The sequence below is a fragment of the Stenella coeruleoalba genome, assembly GCF_951394435.1.
Source record: "Stenella coeruleoalba genome assembly, chromosome: 8".
NCBI classification, from domain to species: Eukaryota; Metazoa; Chordata; class Mammalia; order Artiodactyla; family Delphinidae; genus Stenella; species Stenella coeruleoalba.
This window is the reverse complement of record NC_137154.1, coordinates 6135378-6151539: the sequence shown is the minus strand read 5'-3', so window position 1 is coordinate 6151539 and position 16162 is coordinate 6135378.

Genomic DNA, 16162 nt, shown 5'->3' with positions numbered 1-16162 from the left:
CATCCTGCCACAGGGAAGCCTGCCCCTCTGCCTGTTAAACTAAAGTGCCTTTGTTCAGCTCACAGAGAGACATTCTGACCTTGTCCATCTGTGAGTGGCTGCACAAAAGAAGAGATTAACACATCCCCTCCTATTTTGCAAGATAAATGGTATTTTTACTTTACTTCCTCACCTCCTCCCCGTCTCTGTTCTATAAAAGAAACTGGCATCCAGACCCCGATAAGATGTTTTTTGGGGGACCCTAGTCCACCATCTTCTCAGTCTGACGGCTTTGTGAATAAAGTCGTATTCCTTGCCTCAACACCTCGTCTCCCGATTTATTGGCCTGTCGTGCGGCGAGCAGGGCGAGCTTGGACTTGGTAACGTTTGGGGAGGAGAAAGGATGCCGGCCTGAGAATAAAAATAACTAGCATTTATTGCATGCTTATTATACATGTTATATGCCATCTCCCTTTAATCTTTGTAGCAATCCTGTGAAGTAGATGTTATTATCCCCGACTTATAATTGAGAAAATACAGGTTTAGGGAGATTAAGTGGCTTGCCAAACAGCTGCTAAGTGAAAGAGCTGGACTTGAACCCAGAGAGTTGGCTTCAGAGCTTGAGTTCACAGCTCCACCAGCTCTTCGAAGCCCCTCTTCTCATCAGCAAAATGGCAGCTAAAATTCCCAGCACTGGTACTGCCTCAGGCAGTCATGGGGATCAAACACAAACATGCAAACAGCGCACAGGGTTGGGACCGTTCTTTTGTTCCACCAAGTATTCACCACTGTGTTCAAGGCCTAGCAAGAAGAAGCATGAACAGATACACTAGGCATAGTGCTGCCTATTCGGAGCTCCCAGTCTAGTGGAGAGAGATGAGTAAAAGGAATTTTCCTCCAAGATGTTACCAGCTGTGGGACAGGAAACAGGGAAGAGAGTTTTTAAGGGAGTTGGGGAAGCCCCAAAAGTGGGTAGAGGGTTAGTTTGGGCATGGAGAGTGGGGAGAGCAGGTCCTAAAGATCATCCGGTCCACACCTGACTTCTTTTGGTAGCAGAGAGCTATCGAGGCGAAGTGACTTTCAGCTACTCAAAACTTAGTGCTGGAGCCAGACCAGAGTCAGCTCCAAGCTCCCAGCTGATGTCTGAGAGGGAAGGGCCTGAGGGAGCCCAGCAGTGGCTGATCTCCCCCTGCTTGTGCCCTCCCCAGTTGCAGCTCTTCGGGGCTCCCTTTGTCTCTCTTGCAGGAGACAGTCCCAGGTCCTTAATCTGGCTCCTAAGGCTCCCTTCAGGTCCAGAAGCACCTTGGCTGTCACCTTGTGCTGTGCACTTGACACTCCAGTCTGACTCTATTTGCAGAAGTTCGAGCTCTTGCGCACCCTGGAAGCTTCACATTGCTCTTCCCTTGGCCAAACTCCCAGACACCTTTCAGCTCTCGGTCTAGAGGATGATTCCTCAGGAAGGCGTCCCTGACCCACCCCTGAAACAGGAGGGAAGGGGGCAGGGCACAACCTCTGAAAGAATGACACAGCCCGAGGACATGACATAAACTGATTAGAACCAAATGGGTCCAAGATGGTGGACAAGTCGACTTCCACTAGACCTTGAGCCTCAGTATACCTCACTGTAACACGTCAGCAAGCTAAATGACATACCTACAGGCGCCATGACAGTTCCAAGCCCAACCACAGGGATCAAAAAGTGGGCGGTGGCCCAATTCCTGGAAATCCCCGCCCCTTCCCGAAATAGCTGGAATACTCCTCCCACTCATTAGCCTAAGAAATTACCCACCTTTATGAAAACTGACAACCCCATACCCTGGGGCCACTCTTGCCTTCTGAGATGGCCTACACTCTGTGGAGTGTGTTTCTCTCTAAATAAATCCACTTTTTACCTATCACTTTGTCTCTCACTGAATTCTTTCTGCAGTGAGACATCAAGAACCTGCGCTTCATTAAGTCCTGAAAGCAGGTGTATGGCCTCAGTTGGAATACCAAGGCTTTTGGTCGGGTTTGAGTCCTGGCTGTGTGGGTTCGAATCCCAATCTGAGGTGCACGGTTTCACCCCCACTGCCCCTGGTTGAGCTCAGTGCCATGACCTCTGTATTCCTAGACCCTTAGCCCCGTGAACTGCCTCCTCCTGAAAGGTCTAGCAATTTCTAAGGCCCAGCAGGGGCAGTGAGACTTTTCTTAGATCTGGGTTTCCAGAGATCCACATTGCTGTCGTATTTATTTCACCTTCGTGGGAAACAGTCATCTTCCCCAAAGTCTGTTCCTTGGGCACCGGAGCCACCTAACAAGTGTCTGGGGGAAAGGGTGCCTCATTTTCTCATCAGAGCGAGGGAAGAGCGCATACTTGTAATTCACAAACGAAAGGGAGGAATTTTTTTTAAGTCACACATATGTTATCTCAGGCAATTCTCACAACAACCTTCAAGAGAGAAACCGTACAATTACACATGAGGAAAGTGAAGCCAGGGGCATGGCAACATCCAGGCGCTGAGCTGAAAAGAGGGAGGCTGCAGAGGAGACTGAGAAGAAATGGACATTGAGAGAGAAGGAAGTCTGAGAGGATGAGGTCAAGAAAGTAGAAGAGAGTGGATTTCAAGAAAGAGGAAGTGGCTGGCTGTGTCAAATGCCACAGAGAGGGCAAGTAAGATGAGGAGACAGAAGTGACCTTGGGATTGGGCAACATGTAGGTCATGGGGGACCTCATTAAGAGTGGTGAGTTGGGGGCTTCCCTGGTGGCGCAGTGGTTGAGAGTCCGCCTGCCGATGCAGGGGACACGGGTTCGTGCCCCGGTCCGGGAAGATCCCACATGCCGCGGAGCGGCTGGGCCCGTGAGCCATGGCCGCTGAGCCTGCGCGTCCGGAGCCTGTGCTCCGCAACAGGAGAGGCCGCAGCAGTGAGAGGCCCGCGTACCACCAAAAAAAAAAAAAGAGTGGTGAGTTGGGAATTCCCTGGTGGTCCAGTGGTTGAGACTCCATGCTTCCACTGCCAGGAGCCCGGGGTTCGATCCCTGGTGGGGGAACCAACGTCCTGCATGCCTTGGAGCACAGCCAAAAAGCGTGTTTTTAAGATGGGAGACACTGGAGTATGCTTATGAGTTGATGGAATAGAAAGGGAGATATTGATGATTCAGGAGAGTGAGGGGAGAATTGTAGGAACCAATAGTTTGCAAAGAGAGGGGTGGTGTATCAGTTTTCTATCACTGTGTGGAACATTATCACAAAATGAATGGCTAGGGCTGCAGTCTCATTGGAGGCTGGACTGAGGAAGGATCTGCTTCCAAGCTCACGGGGCTGTTGGCAGCACTCAGCTCCTTGTGGGACCTCAGACTGGGGCCTCAGTTGTTCGCTGGCTGATGGCTGTCTGCCACCCTCAGCTCCTTGCCATGTGGACCTTCCCAACACGGCTGCTTGTTTCCTCAAAGCAGGTAAGGGAAAGCGAGGATATTAAAGTCTTGGCTAATATAATCACACATGTAGTCACTTGTATCAATCACCTCTGCTGTTTTCCTTTCCTTTTTTTTTTTTTTTAAACTATTTATTTATTTTTGGCTGCATCGGGTCTTAGTTGCGGCACCCAGGATCTCTTGTTGTGGAGTGTGGGCTTCTCTCTAGTTGTGGCACACAGGCTCTCTAGTTGTAGTGCTCAGGCACCAGACCATGTGGGCTCAGTAGTAGTGGTGCACAGGCTTAGTTGCCCCATGGCATGTGGGATCTTAGTACCCTGACCAGGGATTGAACCCATGTCCCCTGCGTTAGCAGGCAGATTCTTAACCACTGGACCACCAGGGAAGTCTCACACTTCTGCTGTTTTCTGTTGGCTAGAAGCAAGTCACAGGTCTCTCTCATACTCAAGGGGAGGGGAGAGGATTACACAAAGATGTGAACACCAGGAGGTGGGGATCATGGGGCCCACCTTAGAGGTCTGTCTGCATGCGTGTTCCCCAGAAGAGAGCCTGGTACACAAAAATACTAACAACAGTAAAAATAATGTCTAACATTTAATGAGCACTAACTACATGCTAGGCACTCAGCATTCTCAGTACATGCATATGTATTAGCCAAATGAACCCCACAACAACCCCACAAAACAGCTATGATGCGGATAAGGAAACTAAGGCAACAAGAGATTCAGTTACTTGCCCAAGTTGTAGAAAGGGTGAAGATGGAAGCAGGGTTTGAATCCAGTTCTAATACAGATAGAGATTCTGCTTCTCAAACTGGCCTCTGCAGACCCCGCGGTACAGGAGGGGTGCCATTTAAAGCCAGAGGATAAACAGAGCATTGTTTTCCCAGGTAAGCTCAATGAACTAAATAGATCAGCCACCAGAATTCCCTGGCCCTCCGGTGGTTAGGACTCTGTGCTTCCACAGCAGGGCGCACAGGTTCGATCCTTGGTCTGGAAACTAAGATCCTGTAAGCCGTGCGGTCAAAAAAAAGAAAAGAAAAAAAAAAAAAAAAAAAAGATCAGTCACCCAGTGGCCAGGGGGTGTGGAGTGAGGAATGGGGGAGTAGTTGAAAATGCATGGTCCCGGCTTCTGCTTCAGTAGGTCTAGGTAAGGAACTTGGAATATGTGGGTGAATCTTAGAAACATTTATGTTTGAAAAGTATGCCCTTTTATGTCAATTTCTACACTGAGATGAAGTTTATTTTAAATTTATTTTCTATTGGAATGTCCCCCAAATATTAGGGATGGTGTGCAAAATTTACAGTTGTTTTTTTTTTGGCCATGCCAAGTGGCTTAAGTGATCTCATTTCCCTGACCAGGGATTGAACCCAGGCTGTGGCAGTGAAAGCACCAAATGAATCCTGACCATCGGACTGCCAGGGAATTCCAGCAGCACTTCCTTAAAGACCTGAATTTTCAATGAAATGGTAGTTGCTTGCAGCTCATCCCTAGGTTCCAGGATAAGGGGTTGATTTCGCCCTCTTCTGCCACTAGGGTTTGAGAAGGTCCGCATTTACACTAAAGCAAATGCTACCCAGAAATGAAAATGTCTGGGAGATGGCCCAACACCCTGGACCTGGCCAAATGGAACTTCCCTTTCTAGGACAAGGTAGGGCAAACAGCAGGGTTTCCTTCTGGGAATTTCACCTGATTTATGAAAATGGTAGTTAACAGCTGTATGGTCTGAATCTATTCCAGATCCCTCCAGCTCACCTCCTGACCCTTGGAAATGGTGGACACTTCTAAAAATTTTACCCAGTAAGTGAAATACTTCAGTTTCCTAAGACTTGTTTCCCCAAGACTGGGAGGTAGGAGAAAGTGAGAAGGGATTAGAAAAGAGGGAAAAATCACAGGCTTTAGAGTCAGACTGACTAGCTTTTAATTCTGGTTTAGCCACTTCAAATTGGCTGTGTGGCTATGAGCAAGTTACTTTACTTCTCTGAGCCTATTTGCAGAAATAAGATAGAAATGTACCTCATTCATCACCTCAGTTCTAGTCTTCTAGCAACAAACAAACAAACACTTGCAGAGAGAGTCCTAAAGGGTGGGATGAGAAGTGAGAGTGTGAAAGCCCAGATCCTTGTGGGGGTGGGGGGGACGGGAGGGGGGGTTCGGAAAGAGGAGAAGGCCAGTTAAGCAAAGCTTAGGTGGCTAGGCTTTCACATACACCAGAGGTTTCAAGCGAGCTCTACTGTCCCTGGAAATTTGAACTTGGAAATATGTAGGGGCATTTTTGTTTTCATATTGATAGGGGCTCTTCTGGTCCTTAGTAGACAGGGGCCAGAGATGCTAGACATCGTTCAATGTTCAGGACAGTCCAACATAACAGAACTGTTCCGTGTCCTGCACAGATTTCTAATGTCCCACTGGTCATTTATGTAAGAGGAAAAACCTGTTTATAATTATCTGCGCCAAGAACCCTAACTCTGTTATATATGTAAACATGTAATATTATGTGCAGTTATAGCATACACTAAATTTTCCAGGAAGTCTACTAAAATGAAACTCCAGGGAAGAATTTTCCTTGTATGAGTTCAAATCTTTACAAAGGGCATTCACTGTAAGGTCGGATCTTAACAAACGGCACCGCGAAAGGAGCACTCCCGGGCGAGGTTCAGTGGTCCGAGAGAAAGGAGCCAGAGAGGTCGCACCCGGGCGAGGGTTGGGCAAGATTTTATAGGGGAAGAAGGGAAAGGGGTGTGGTGAATCTGGGAGGGCGCAGGGTATTCCTTATTTGGTGGTCTTTTCGGGTATCCTGGGGAACCGTTAGTCCCGCCCCTCGAAAGGCGGGGAAGGCTGGGCCGGGTGCAAAGTCCCCAGGTCAGTTTCTGGAACTGGGTGGTCCGGCGAGTTTCGGTCTGATGCAACCTGTGAATCTGATTGTGTTCCCCTGCCTCGGGCCAGTTGGCCTTACATTCACCATTTCAGAAGATCATGTTTCAGACTTCCTTGGTGGCGCAGTGGTTAAGAATCCGCCTGACGAGGCAGGGGACTCGGGTTTAAGCCCTGGTCTGGGAAGATCTCACGTGCCGCGGAGTAACTAAGCCCACGTGCCACAACTACTGAAGCCCGCGCCGCCTAGAGCCTGTGCTCCGCAACAAGAGAAGCCACAGCAGTAAGAAGCCCACGCACCGCAAGGAAGAGTAGCCCCCGCTCAGCACAAGTAGAGAAAGCCCACGTGCAGCAACGAAGACCCAACGCAGCTAAAATTAACTAATTAATTAATTTAGAAAAAGAAAAGAAAAAGATCATGCCTAGATCAGTATCTGGGGTGATCCCAGTTCACAATAATCACCTTGTTACGTCTTCCGATGTGATCCTGACTGAGCATGTACATGTGGAAATGCAGATTTCTTTAGCACAAATTGCTTTCATTTTCTTTTTGCTTGATTTAAAAAATTATGTCGTTAGGTAGGATACTATCCATGAATTTTCTTTCATTCATTTAACAAATATTGACCGAGTGCACAGTAATGCATCAGGCACAATCCAGATGTCGGGATGTAAAGAGGGCATTGTAAAACATTTACTGTTAAAATGGCGTGTTGGATCTAACAGAATTGAGATCCATTGGTAGGCTGACCTGGGTTTTAATCCTAACTCCACCACCATCTACTAGTGTATAACCTGGGACACATCTTTTCACCTCTCTGAGCCTCCTTGTATTGATGCGTGTAGATTACAAGGGATCATGCGGCTCCTCCTATCTGCTCACTGAATGGTAGCTGTCAACATTATTATTATGTTGATTGATTCCTTTATGGCACAGGTACAGTAACACCATTTTATCTTTCTCACATAATTCCTCAAACTCCGTTGCCTAGCTACCTCTTTCTTTTGAGGCTCCTCATCTCCCGCCCACTCTGAGTTGTCCAAAATCTGCAGCGATTTACTTAGTCCGAAAGAGGCGCTGGTTTCTGAGGGTATTTCCTGTGGTCTGACCTCTTTCCCCACCTTGCAGGCAACTGAGGTCTGGAGTCCACTGCTGTTATGGCTTATTACCACCACACGATGGCGCTGTTGAGGCTTGGTCCTGGACACTTCCAGGGTCTTGAGCCTGTAAGGAAGTTGAGGGGCGCTCTCTCCCTGCTCTCTCACCTCCCACCCAGCCACTTCCCTCAGGAATCCCACATCTCAGCATATGGCATCACTGTTCCCTCGGTTGTTCAGTCCACAGACCTGAAGCGTCCTTGATTCTTCCCTTCCCTGCATGCCTCACATCTAATCCATCTTCAAGTGCTCTGGTTCCACCTCCCAATGTCTCCAAGAATCATCCACTTATCTGTATTCCCACAGCCATCACTCATGGCCAAACCACCATCACTGCTGGCCTGGCTGGACCCACTCTTCCCTCCAATAATTCTCTCCACGCAGCAGCTAGACGGGCCTCCTTAAACATAAACTGGATCAGGTTGTGGGCTGTGACGCACAGACCAGATTCTTCTTCAGGGATGGACTTGGTGTCCAGCTACTGGCTCACTGCCCTCCGCTGTCAACCCCTCAGGGCCTCGGCTGAAGAGTCATGCCCACTCCCCCAGGCAGCTGCATCTAATGACAAATCTGAAGGGTCATCTCAGCTTCAGAATTCCCTGCTGGGTCAGGGGAGGTGCCCATTGAGACTGCACGCAGCTCAAATTCTCCCTCTGCTCAGTCTTGCCTCCCTCCCCTCTCTTCCACCCGTGTTGATCCTGAGAGCACTCCTTAATGGACCTCCTGCCCGCCAATCACCCTCTCTGAATCTGCTCCCCAGGGAGCCAAACCTAACTGGCACTCTCCACTTAGAACAAAATCTCAACTCCGTACCATGGCCTGTACGGCTAGGCATCACCTGGCCCCTGCCCTCCTGTCTGAACTAATCTCGTGCCCTCACTCAGCCCCTGCCACAATGACCCTCTTCCTGTCCACAAGCTAAGTGCTTTCCAGGTTCAGGGCCTTTGCACTGGCTGTTCCCTCTGCCTGGAGAGACTCCCCCTGCTCTGTAGGGGGCAGGTTCCTTCCCAGCTCTCCTGTCTCAGCCTAAATGCTATTTCTTCAGAATAAGGACCACCTCGTCTAAAGGAGCCCCCTCCCTCTCTCTCAGAACACTGTATCTTTCAACATCCATCATACCCTGTCCTTACTTTGCTTATTCCCACTGGACTGTTTTTTTGTTTGTTTTTTCTTTATTTTTACATTTTTCTAGCAAATCATAGTTTAAACAAGTTACATGAAGTCAGATAATTTCAAAAGCAAAACTATAAAATTTCTTTCAAATAAATTTACAGCAAAATATTATTTGATGTGGGACATAGGTGCATTTGATCAGATGTGAGAAGATGTGGGGTGGGGACCCCAAAAGTCTGACAGACTAAGACCAACAAGGGTCAAAAAATGACCCTGCCTTGGCCCTTAGTGGATTTACTGTAATATTTCTTCGATGATTTGATGGATGGATGGATGGAAATTCTGGGCCCAAAGTCTTGAGCCCAGACTCCTTTCCTAGAGGTGAATATATCTCAGGGAACATCTCTCAGCCTTGAGTGAGCAGCTCTGGTCCACGTCCAGGTCTCCCTGGCTGAATCATTAGGCCTAGGGTTAGTGTACTGACCTTCCCCACCTCCACCCCCAAGGGCTCTAGAGCTCCATGCATAAATCGATGCATATCCTCACTGCTTTGTGGCTAAGATCTCAGGCTGCAGCAGCTTCAGAAAGCCCCTGAAGATTTTTTTTTTTAATAAATTTATTTATTTATTTTTGGCTATGTTGGATCTTTGTTGCTGTGCACGGGCTTTCTCTAGTTGCAGCGAGCAGGGATTACTCTTTGTTGTGGTGCGCGGGCTTCTCATCGTGGAGGCTTCTCTTGTTGCGGAGCACAGGGTCTTCAGTAGCTGTGGCACGTGGGCTCAGTAGTTGTGGCGCACGGGCTCAATTGCTACGCAGCATGTGGGATCTTCCCAGACCAGGGCTCGAACCCATGTCCCCTGCATTGGCAGGCGGATTCTTAACGACTGCGCCACCAGGGAAGCCCCCCTGAAGATTCTTGTTACACCCTAATCCCAGAATGACCTCACCTCACTGTTGTATAGCTCCTAGGAATCATCCGATAACAGCAACAACAATAATAATAACGCATAGCTAGTGCTTACTCTGTGCCCCATATTACACCCTTCATAGGAATTACCTTTTAATTTAGAAAGGTCATCTCCAAGTGACCAGAGGCCTTCAAGGTCCTGAAGTAGGAGAGGATGACATTTTAATAACTCCCTCAGTGGAACCCACTTCAATCTCTGCCTTAATCAGCCAGCAAGTTGTTATTTTGGGGAGTTTGGTCAGATGAGGTGTCGCGATTTAAAACCTGAAACTAGGGGCTTCCCTGGTGGCACGTGGTTAGGAATCCACCTGCCAAGGCAGGGGACACGGGTTCGATCCCTGGTCCGGGAAGATGCCACATGCTGCGGAGCAACTAAGCCTGTGTGCCACAAATACTGAGACTGTGCTCTAGAGCCCGCGAGCCACAACTACTGAAGCCCGTGCGCTTAGAGCCCGTGCTCCACAACAGGAGTAGCCACTGAAATGAGAAGCCCACGCACCGCAACGAAGAGTAGCCCCCACTTCGCACAACTAGAGAAAGCCCACATGCAGCAACGAAGACCCAACGCAGCCAAAAATAAATAAATAAAATAAAAAAAAAAAGAATAAATTGGGTTATTTGTCTTTATTATTGAGCTGTAAGAGTTTTTTATATAGTCTAGATACAATTCCCTTATCGGATATGTGATTTGCAAATCTCTTTTCCCATCCTGCGGGGTGTCTTCCACTCTCTCGATGGTGTCCAGGGAAGCACAAGTTCTAAATGTTCATCTATCACTTATTAACTATAAGACTTTCAGCGAATAGCTCTGCTTCTCTGAGCATTTCTTCATCTGTAGGGTAAGCATATAGATGTCTTGCAGGGACGAGATGAGAGTACAATAAAATGAGGCACATAAAGCCCAGGTCCCAGGTCCCAGGGCTTGGTTGGGCTTGAACATAACCTACCTGCTCCTAAGTCTCTCAAGGCAGGAAGGGAGGCTCAAGGTCACGGGTGATCCACAGGCCTCTCCATTACTTCTACTCGCTCTTGAGGGCAGAAACCCTGTCAGCTTTGCTCATTCATTGCTTTCTCCTCAGTGCCTAAGCACAGCCATAGCTCACTGAATATGCGATAAATGAATGGGTGAAAAGGAGATGGAATTCATTGCCCAAGGTCACAGACAATGAATGGGAAATCTGGGACTTCTTTTTGTTTGTTTTGTTCTTTCTACAAGTATTTTCTCTTCTTCCTTTTTTTAAAAAAATTTTTATTGGAGTATAGTTGATTAACAATGTTGTGTTAGTTTCATGCGTACAGCAAAGTGGATCAGTTATACATATACATATATCCACTCTTTTTTAGATTCTTTTCCCATATTGGTCATTACAGAGCATTGAGTAGAAGTTCCCTGTGCTATACAGTAGGATTTTTTTTTTTTTTTTTTTTTTTTTTGCGGTACGCGGGCCTCTCACCGCTGTGGCCTCTCCCGTTGCGGAGCACAGGCTCCGGACGCGCAGGCTCAGTGGCCATGGCTCACGGGCCCAGCCACTCCGCGGCATGTGGGATCTTCCCGGACCGGGGCACGAACCCGTGTCCCCTGCATTGGCAGGCAGACTCTCAACCACTGCGCCACCAGGGAAGCCCTATACAGTAGGATTTTATTTTATGTTATTTATTTTATTTTATTTTATATTTTTCATTTCATTTTATTTTATTTTCTGGCCACACGGCAGGCAGGATCTTACTTCCCCGACCATGGATGGAACCTGTGCCCCCTTCAGTGGAAACACCAAGTCCCAACCACTAGACTGCCAGGGAATTCCCTATTTTATATATAGTAGTGTGTATATGTCAATTCCAATCTCCCAATTTATCTCTCCCCCCGTTTCCCCCCGGTAACCATAAGTTTGCTTTCTACATCTGTGACTCTGTTTCTGTTTTGTAAATTAGTTCATTTGTACCATTTATTTTAGACCACATATAAATGATACCATATATTTGTCTTTCTCTGTCTGACTTACTTCACTCAGTATGACAATCTCTAGGTCCATCCATGTTGCTGCAAATGGCATTATTTTGTTCTTTTTTATGGCTAAGTAATATTCCATTGTACAATATGTATGTACCACATCTTCTTTATCCACCCCTCTGTTGATGGGGGAAACCTGGGACTTCTGACTCCCTGGCTGGGATATACCTGATGATGCCTGTCTCTGTCTGCTCAGGCTGCTGTAACAAAATACCACAGACTGGAGGCTTAAACAAACATTTATTCCTCAGTTCTGGAGGCTGGGAAGTCCTAAATTAAGGTGCCAGCAGACCAGGGCCTAGTGAAGGCCTTCTTCCTGGTTTGTCATTTGCTGCTCTCTTGCTGTATCCTCCCACGGTGGAAAGAGAGGGGGCTCTGGTTTCTTCTGCTTCTTATAAGGGCTGGGGCCCCACTCTCATGATCTCATCTAACCCTAAATACCTCCCAAAGTACCACCGAACATCATCACATATGAGTTTTGGGGGGGACACAAACATTTAGTCCATAGCAATGCCTAACTCAGTGGTATTAGGTGAACTTTGTATTTAGTGAATAATAGCTTTTAAAAAAAAAGTTTAGCTTTGGTAAAATTGTAAAAAAATAATTCTTTTACATATTTTAGGCCCCAGGTTGACCTAGAAAATTAGTTTGTGATATCTGAGCAGTGACATAAGACATATGGATATAAGTATGCTGTTTAAAGATTTCCATCTTTAGCAAAATTTCTGTCCATCTAAGAAAAAACATTTGCCTCTGGATCTCCACTTGGATGCCCTGCAGGCACATCAAACTTAACTTTTTTTTTTTTTTTTTTTTGCCATGAAGTTTGTGGGATCTTATTTCCCGGACCAGGGATTGAACCCCACCAGCCTGCAGTGGAAGCGTGGAGTCCTAACCACTGGACCACCAGGGAATTTGCAAACTTAACCTTTTCAGGGCTGAACTCATCATCTCCCCCCACTGCACTCCCACCAAACCCTCCATCCTCTCGTTTCATGAAGGGCTCCACCAGAGGCCCAAGCCAGACACCCAGGAGGACACTGAGGAGGTGCCCTTGACTCTCTACCCTCATTCCCCACAGTCAGTCCTCACCAAACGCTGCCAAATTTGCCTCCTAAACACTCCGTCCTGGCTCATCTTCCCACCGTGGCAGCCTCCACCCTTGTCTGCTAGCCTCCAACCCGCAGCCTCCTAACCCTCACCCGTGGGGCAGCCAAATGTCACTCCTCTGACTAAAGCCTGATAAAACCCCCTTATTTCTCTGACCTAATTCCCAAGCATTCCCCACCTGGTCCGTGCCACTCCAGCCACACTGGCCTCCTGACTCACCAGGCACACACCCGTCTCAGGGCTTTTGAACTTACATTAGCCCCAGCCTAGAATGTTCATTCCCAGGTATCACACAGCTCTCTTTCCACTCCTTCCAGTCTTTGCTCAAATATTCCCTCTTTTGATCCCCTATTTTCTTTTTTTTTTTTTTGCCGTGCCCCGGCTTGACCAGGAATCAAATCCGTGCGCCCTGCAGTAGAAGCGCAGATTCCTAACCACTGGACAGCCAGGGAATTCCATGATACCCTATTTTATAAATTTATTTATTTTTAGCTGCTTTGGGTCTTCGTTGCTGCGCACAGGCTTTCTCTAGTTGCAGCGAGCGGGGGCTACTCTTCATTGCGGTGTGCGGGCTTCTCATGGCGGTGCCTTCTTTTGTTGTGGACCACCAGCTCTAGGCGCGCGGGCTTCAGTAGTTGTGGCTCACGGGCTGTAGAGCGCAGGCTCAGTAGTTGTGGCGCATGGGCTTAGTTGCTCCGCGGCCCGCGGCATGTGCGATCTTCCCGGACCAGGGCCCGAACCCGTGTCCCCTGCATTGGCAGGTGGATTCTTAATCACTGTGCCACCAGGGAAGTCCCGATCCCCTATTTTAAATTGCTTTTCTCTGAATTTTCTCTTGCCATTTTGGCTTTTTCCCCCTGTATCATTTGTTTTACCTGCCTGGCTGTTGTGTCCTCCCCCAGAACACGAAGCGTCCTTGTCTGTATTGTGCAGTGTGGCGTCCTCAGCACCTGGAGCAGCCCCAGGCACCGAGCAGGTGCTCGGTAGGTATCTGCTGGTGAATACATGGCTTCCCAACACCTACAGAACAAGGCCCACACTGGACCTGGCCCTGCCTCCGCCTCCGCCTCCAGTCTCACTCCCTTCCCAGCCTTTTCAAGGCTGATTAATGCCAAAGTACTTGTAGTTCTCCCCCATACACTATGCTCCTCTCCTGTACCTTTGCTCACGCTGGGCTTGGAAAGCTCTCCTCTTCTCCTCTGCCACCATGTGCCTGCTGACTCCCACTCAACCTTCTAGAATTTAGACTCCAATTGAGTGTGGCCTCCTCCAGGAAGCTCTCCCAGATCACCCTTCCCCTATGCCCCGGCTCTGTTGAATGTCCATTTTGTGGGCTCCCACCGTACCCTTCACTTGCCATATTATTGAAATTATCTTCCCTACTAAACTTTAAACTCCTCGGAGACAGCGACTGGTTCTTTCTGGTTTCCTCTGGCTCTGCTTCCCACCACCCCCCCTCCCCCCCCCACCAAGCAGTGTCTGCCACTTGGGAGGAGTTCGGTGCTCTGGGCCTGAAAGAAGAATGATGTGGGCCTCAGAGTCACCGCTGGGAATCAAGTGGGCTGTCCGAAAGCCTGATTTCCTCCGGGGACAGGTAACGATGAAAGCCGAAAATCTGATCATATTCAGCTTCTCCCCATGGACTTCAATTGGGCAGACCTGTTTTTTTTTATATTTTATGATAAGAAACAGTACAGTGGTTAAGAGAATGTACTTGGAGTCAGACCTCTGGGTCTGAATCCAGACTCTGCCATGTTCCTAGTTGTGTGACCTTGGGCAAGTTACATAACCACTCTGTGCCTCAGTTTCCTCATCTGGGCCTTGAAATAACAGTAGTGCCTGCCTCACTGCATTGCCATGAGGACTCAATGAATTACTGCATGAAAAGTGTTTAGAATGGAGTCTGGCACTTAATAATCACTATATAGTATTAGCTAGTGTGATTAAAATTGCCTTTTAAAATAAGTTTTAAAACAGAGTCAGTGGGCTTCCCTGGTGGCACAGTGGTTGAGAGTCCACCTGCCGATGCAGGGGACATGGGTTCGTGCCCTGGTCTGGGAAGATCCCACATGCCGCGCAGCGGCTGGGCCCGTGAGCCATGGCTGCTGAGCCTGCGCGTCCGGAGCCTGTGCTCCGCAAGGGGAGAGGCCACAACAGTGAGAGGCCCGCGTACCGCAAAAAAAAAACCAAAAAACAAAACAGAGTCAGTATACTCAGAGACGTAAAGGACAGACTTGTGGTTGCCAAGGTCGGGGAGGGAAGGACTGGGGGTTTGGGGTTAGCAGATGCAAACTAGTATATCTAGGATGGGTAAACAACAAGGTCCAACTGTAGAGCACAGGGAACTATATTCAATATCCTGTGATAAACCATATGGAAAAGAATATAAAAAAGGATGTATATATGTGTGTAACTGAGTCACTTTGCTGTACAGCAGAAATTAACACAACATGGTAAATCAACTATACTTCAATACAATTTTCTTAAAAAGGGAGTCAACATAAAGAAAAGGGTTTGATAAACAACAGTACAAGGAAGAGGTGGGCCAGGCACAGAAACCCCAAGACCAAGGGGGTGGGGCTGTAGGCTTAGTGAAGTCAGAAGCACCTGGGCCTAGATCCAGTTCCCGCCAGCACTGGTGAACCGTCAGGACTGGACTTCAGCTCTGTGGGTCTCAGCTTCCCAGCGTGGCCAGATCACCAGAAGCCAATGTGCTTGTCCAGCAGCTGAATGACCAATTTGCAGAATTGCCGATTGTTTTTTTCAAGTTGTATTTTACCTCTGGCTTGACATTTTATAAGCAAACAAGCTGGTCACCCAACCCTTCCCCCACTTTCACTGCCCCTGCCCCAGCAACTGCCCACTCCCCCGAATCATGTCTCACAGTCCTTAACACCACCCTCACTACTGCCTTTGCTCCCACCTGTGCCCCTTCCTCTATTTCAAAAAAAATAGGCCCCCCCAGACCCTTTCTGGGGTTTCATGATATCAAAACCATTTTCAGGGCTTCCCTGGTGGCGTGGTGGTTGAGAGTCCGCCTGCCGATGCAGGGGACGCGGGTTCGTGCCCCGGTCCGGGAAGATCCCACATGCCACAGAGAAGCTGGGCCCGTGAGCCATGGCCGCTGAGCCTGCGCGTCCGGAGCCTGTGCTCCGCAATGGGAGAGGCCACAACAGTGAGAGGCCCGTGTACCGCAAAAAAAAAAAACAAAAAACAAAAAACATTTTCATAATACTGCTGACACGTTATTTGCCTTTTCTACCCTCCCTGTTTCTGAGTACAGTGTTTTCCAGAGGCTGCATGACGTGCAATATCGCAACAGATGCAGCAGAAACATGAGAATCCAGTTGTCTCCTATTAAGCCAGACATTCAGGAGATTTGCAAAAGAGTAAAATAGCCACTCTTCACTACTTTAAAAAAAAAAGTTGTTTTTCATAACATATATTATGTCTGTAAACACATAATGGGATTAGTGTTAATTTAAATAAATAGTAAGGAACTTCCCTGGTGGTGCAGTGGTTAAGAATCTGCCTGCCA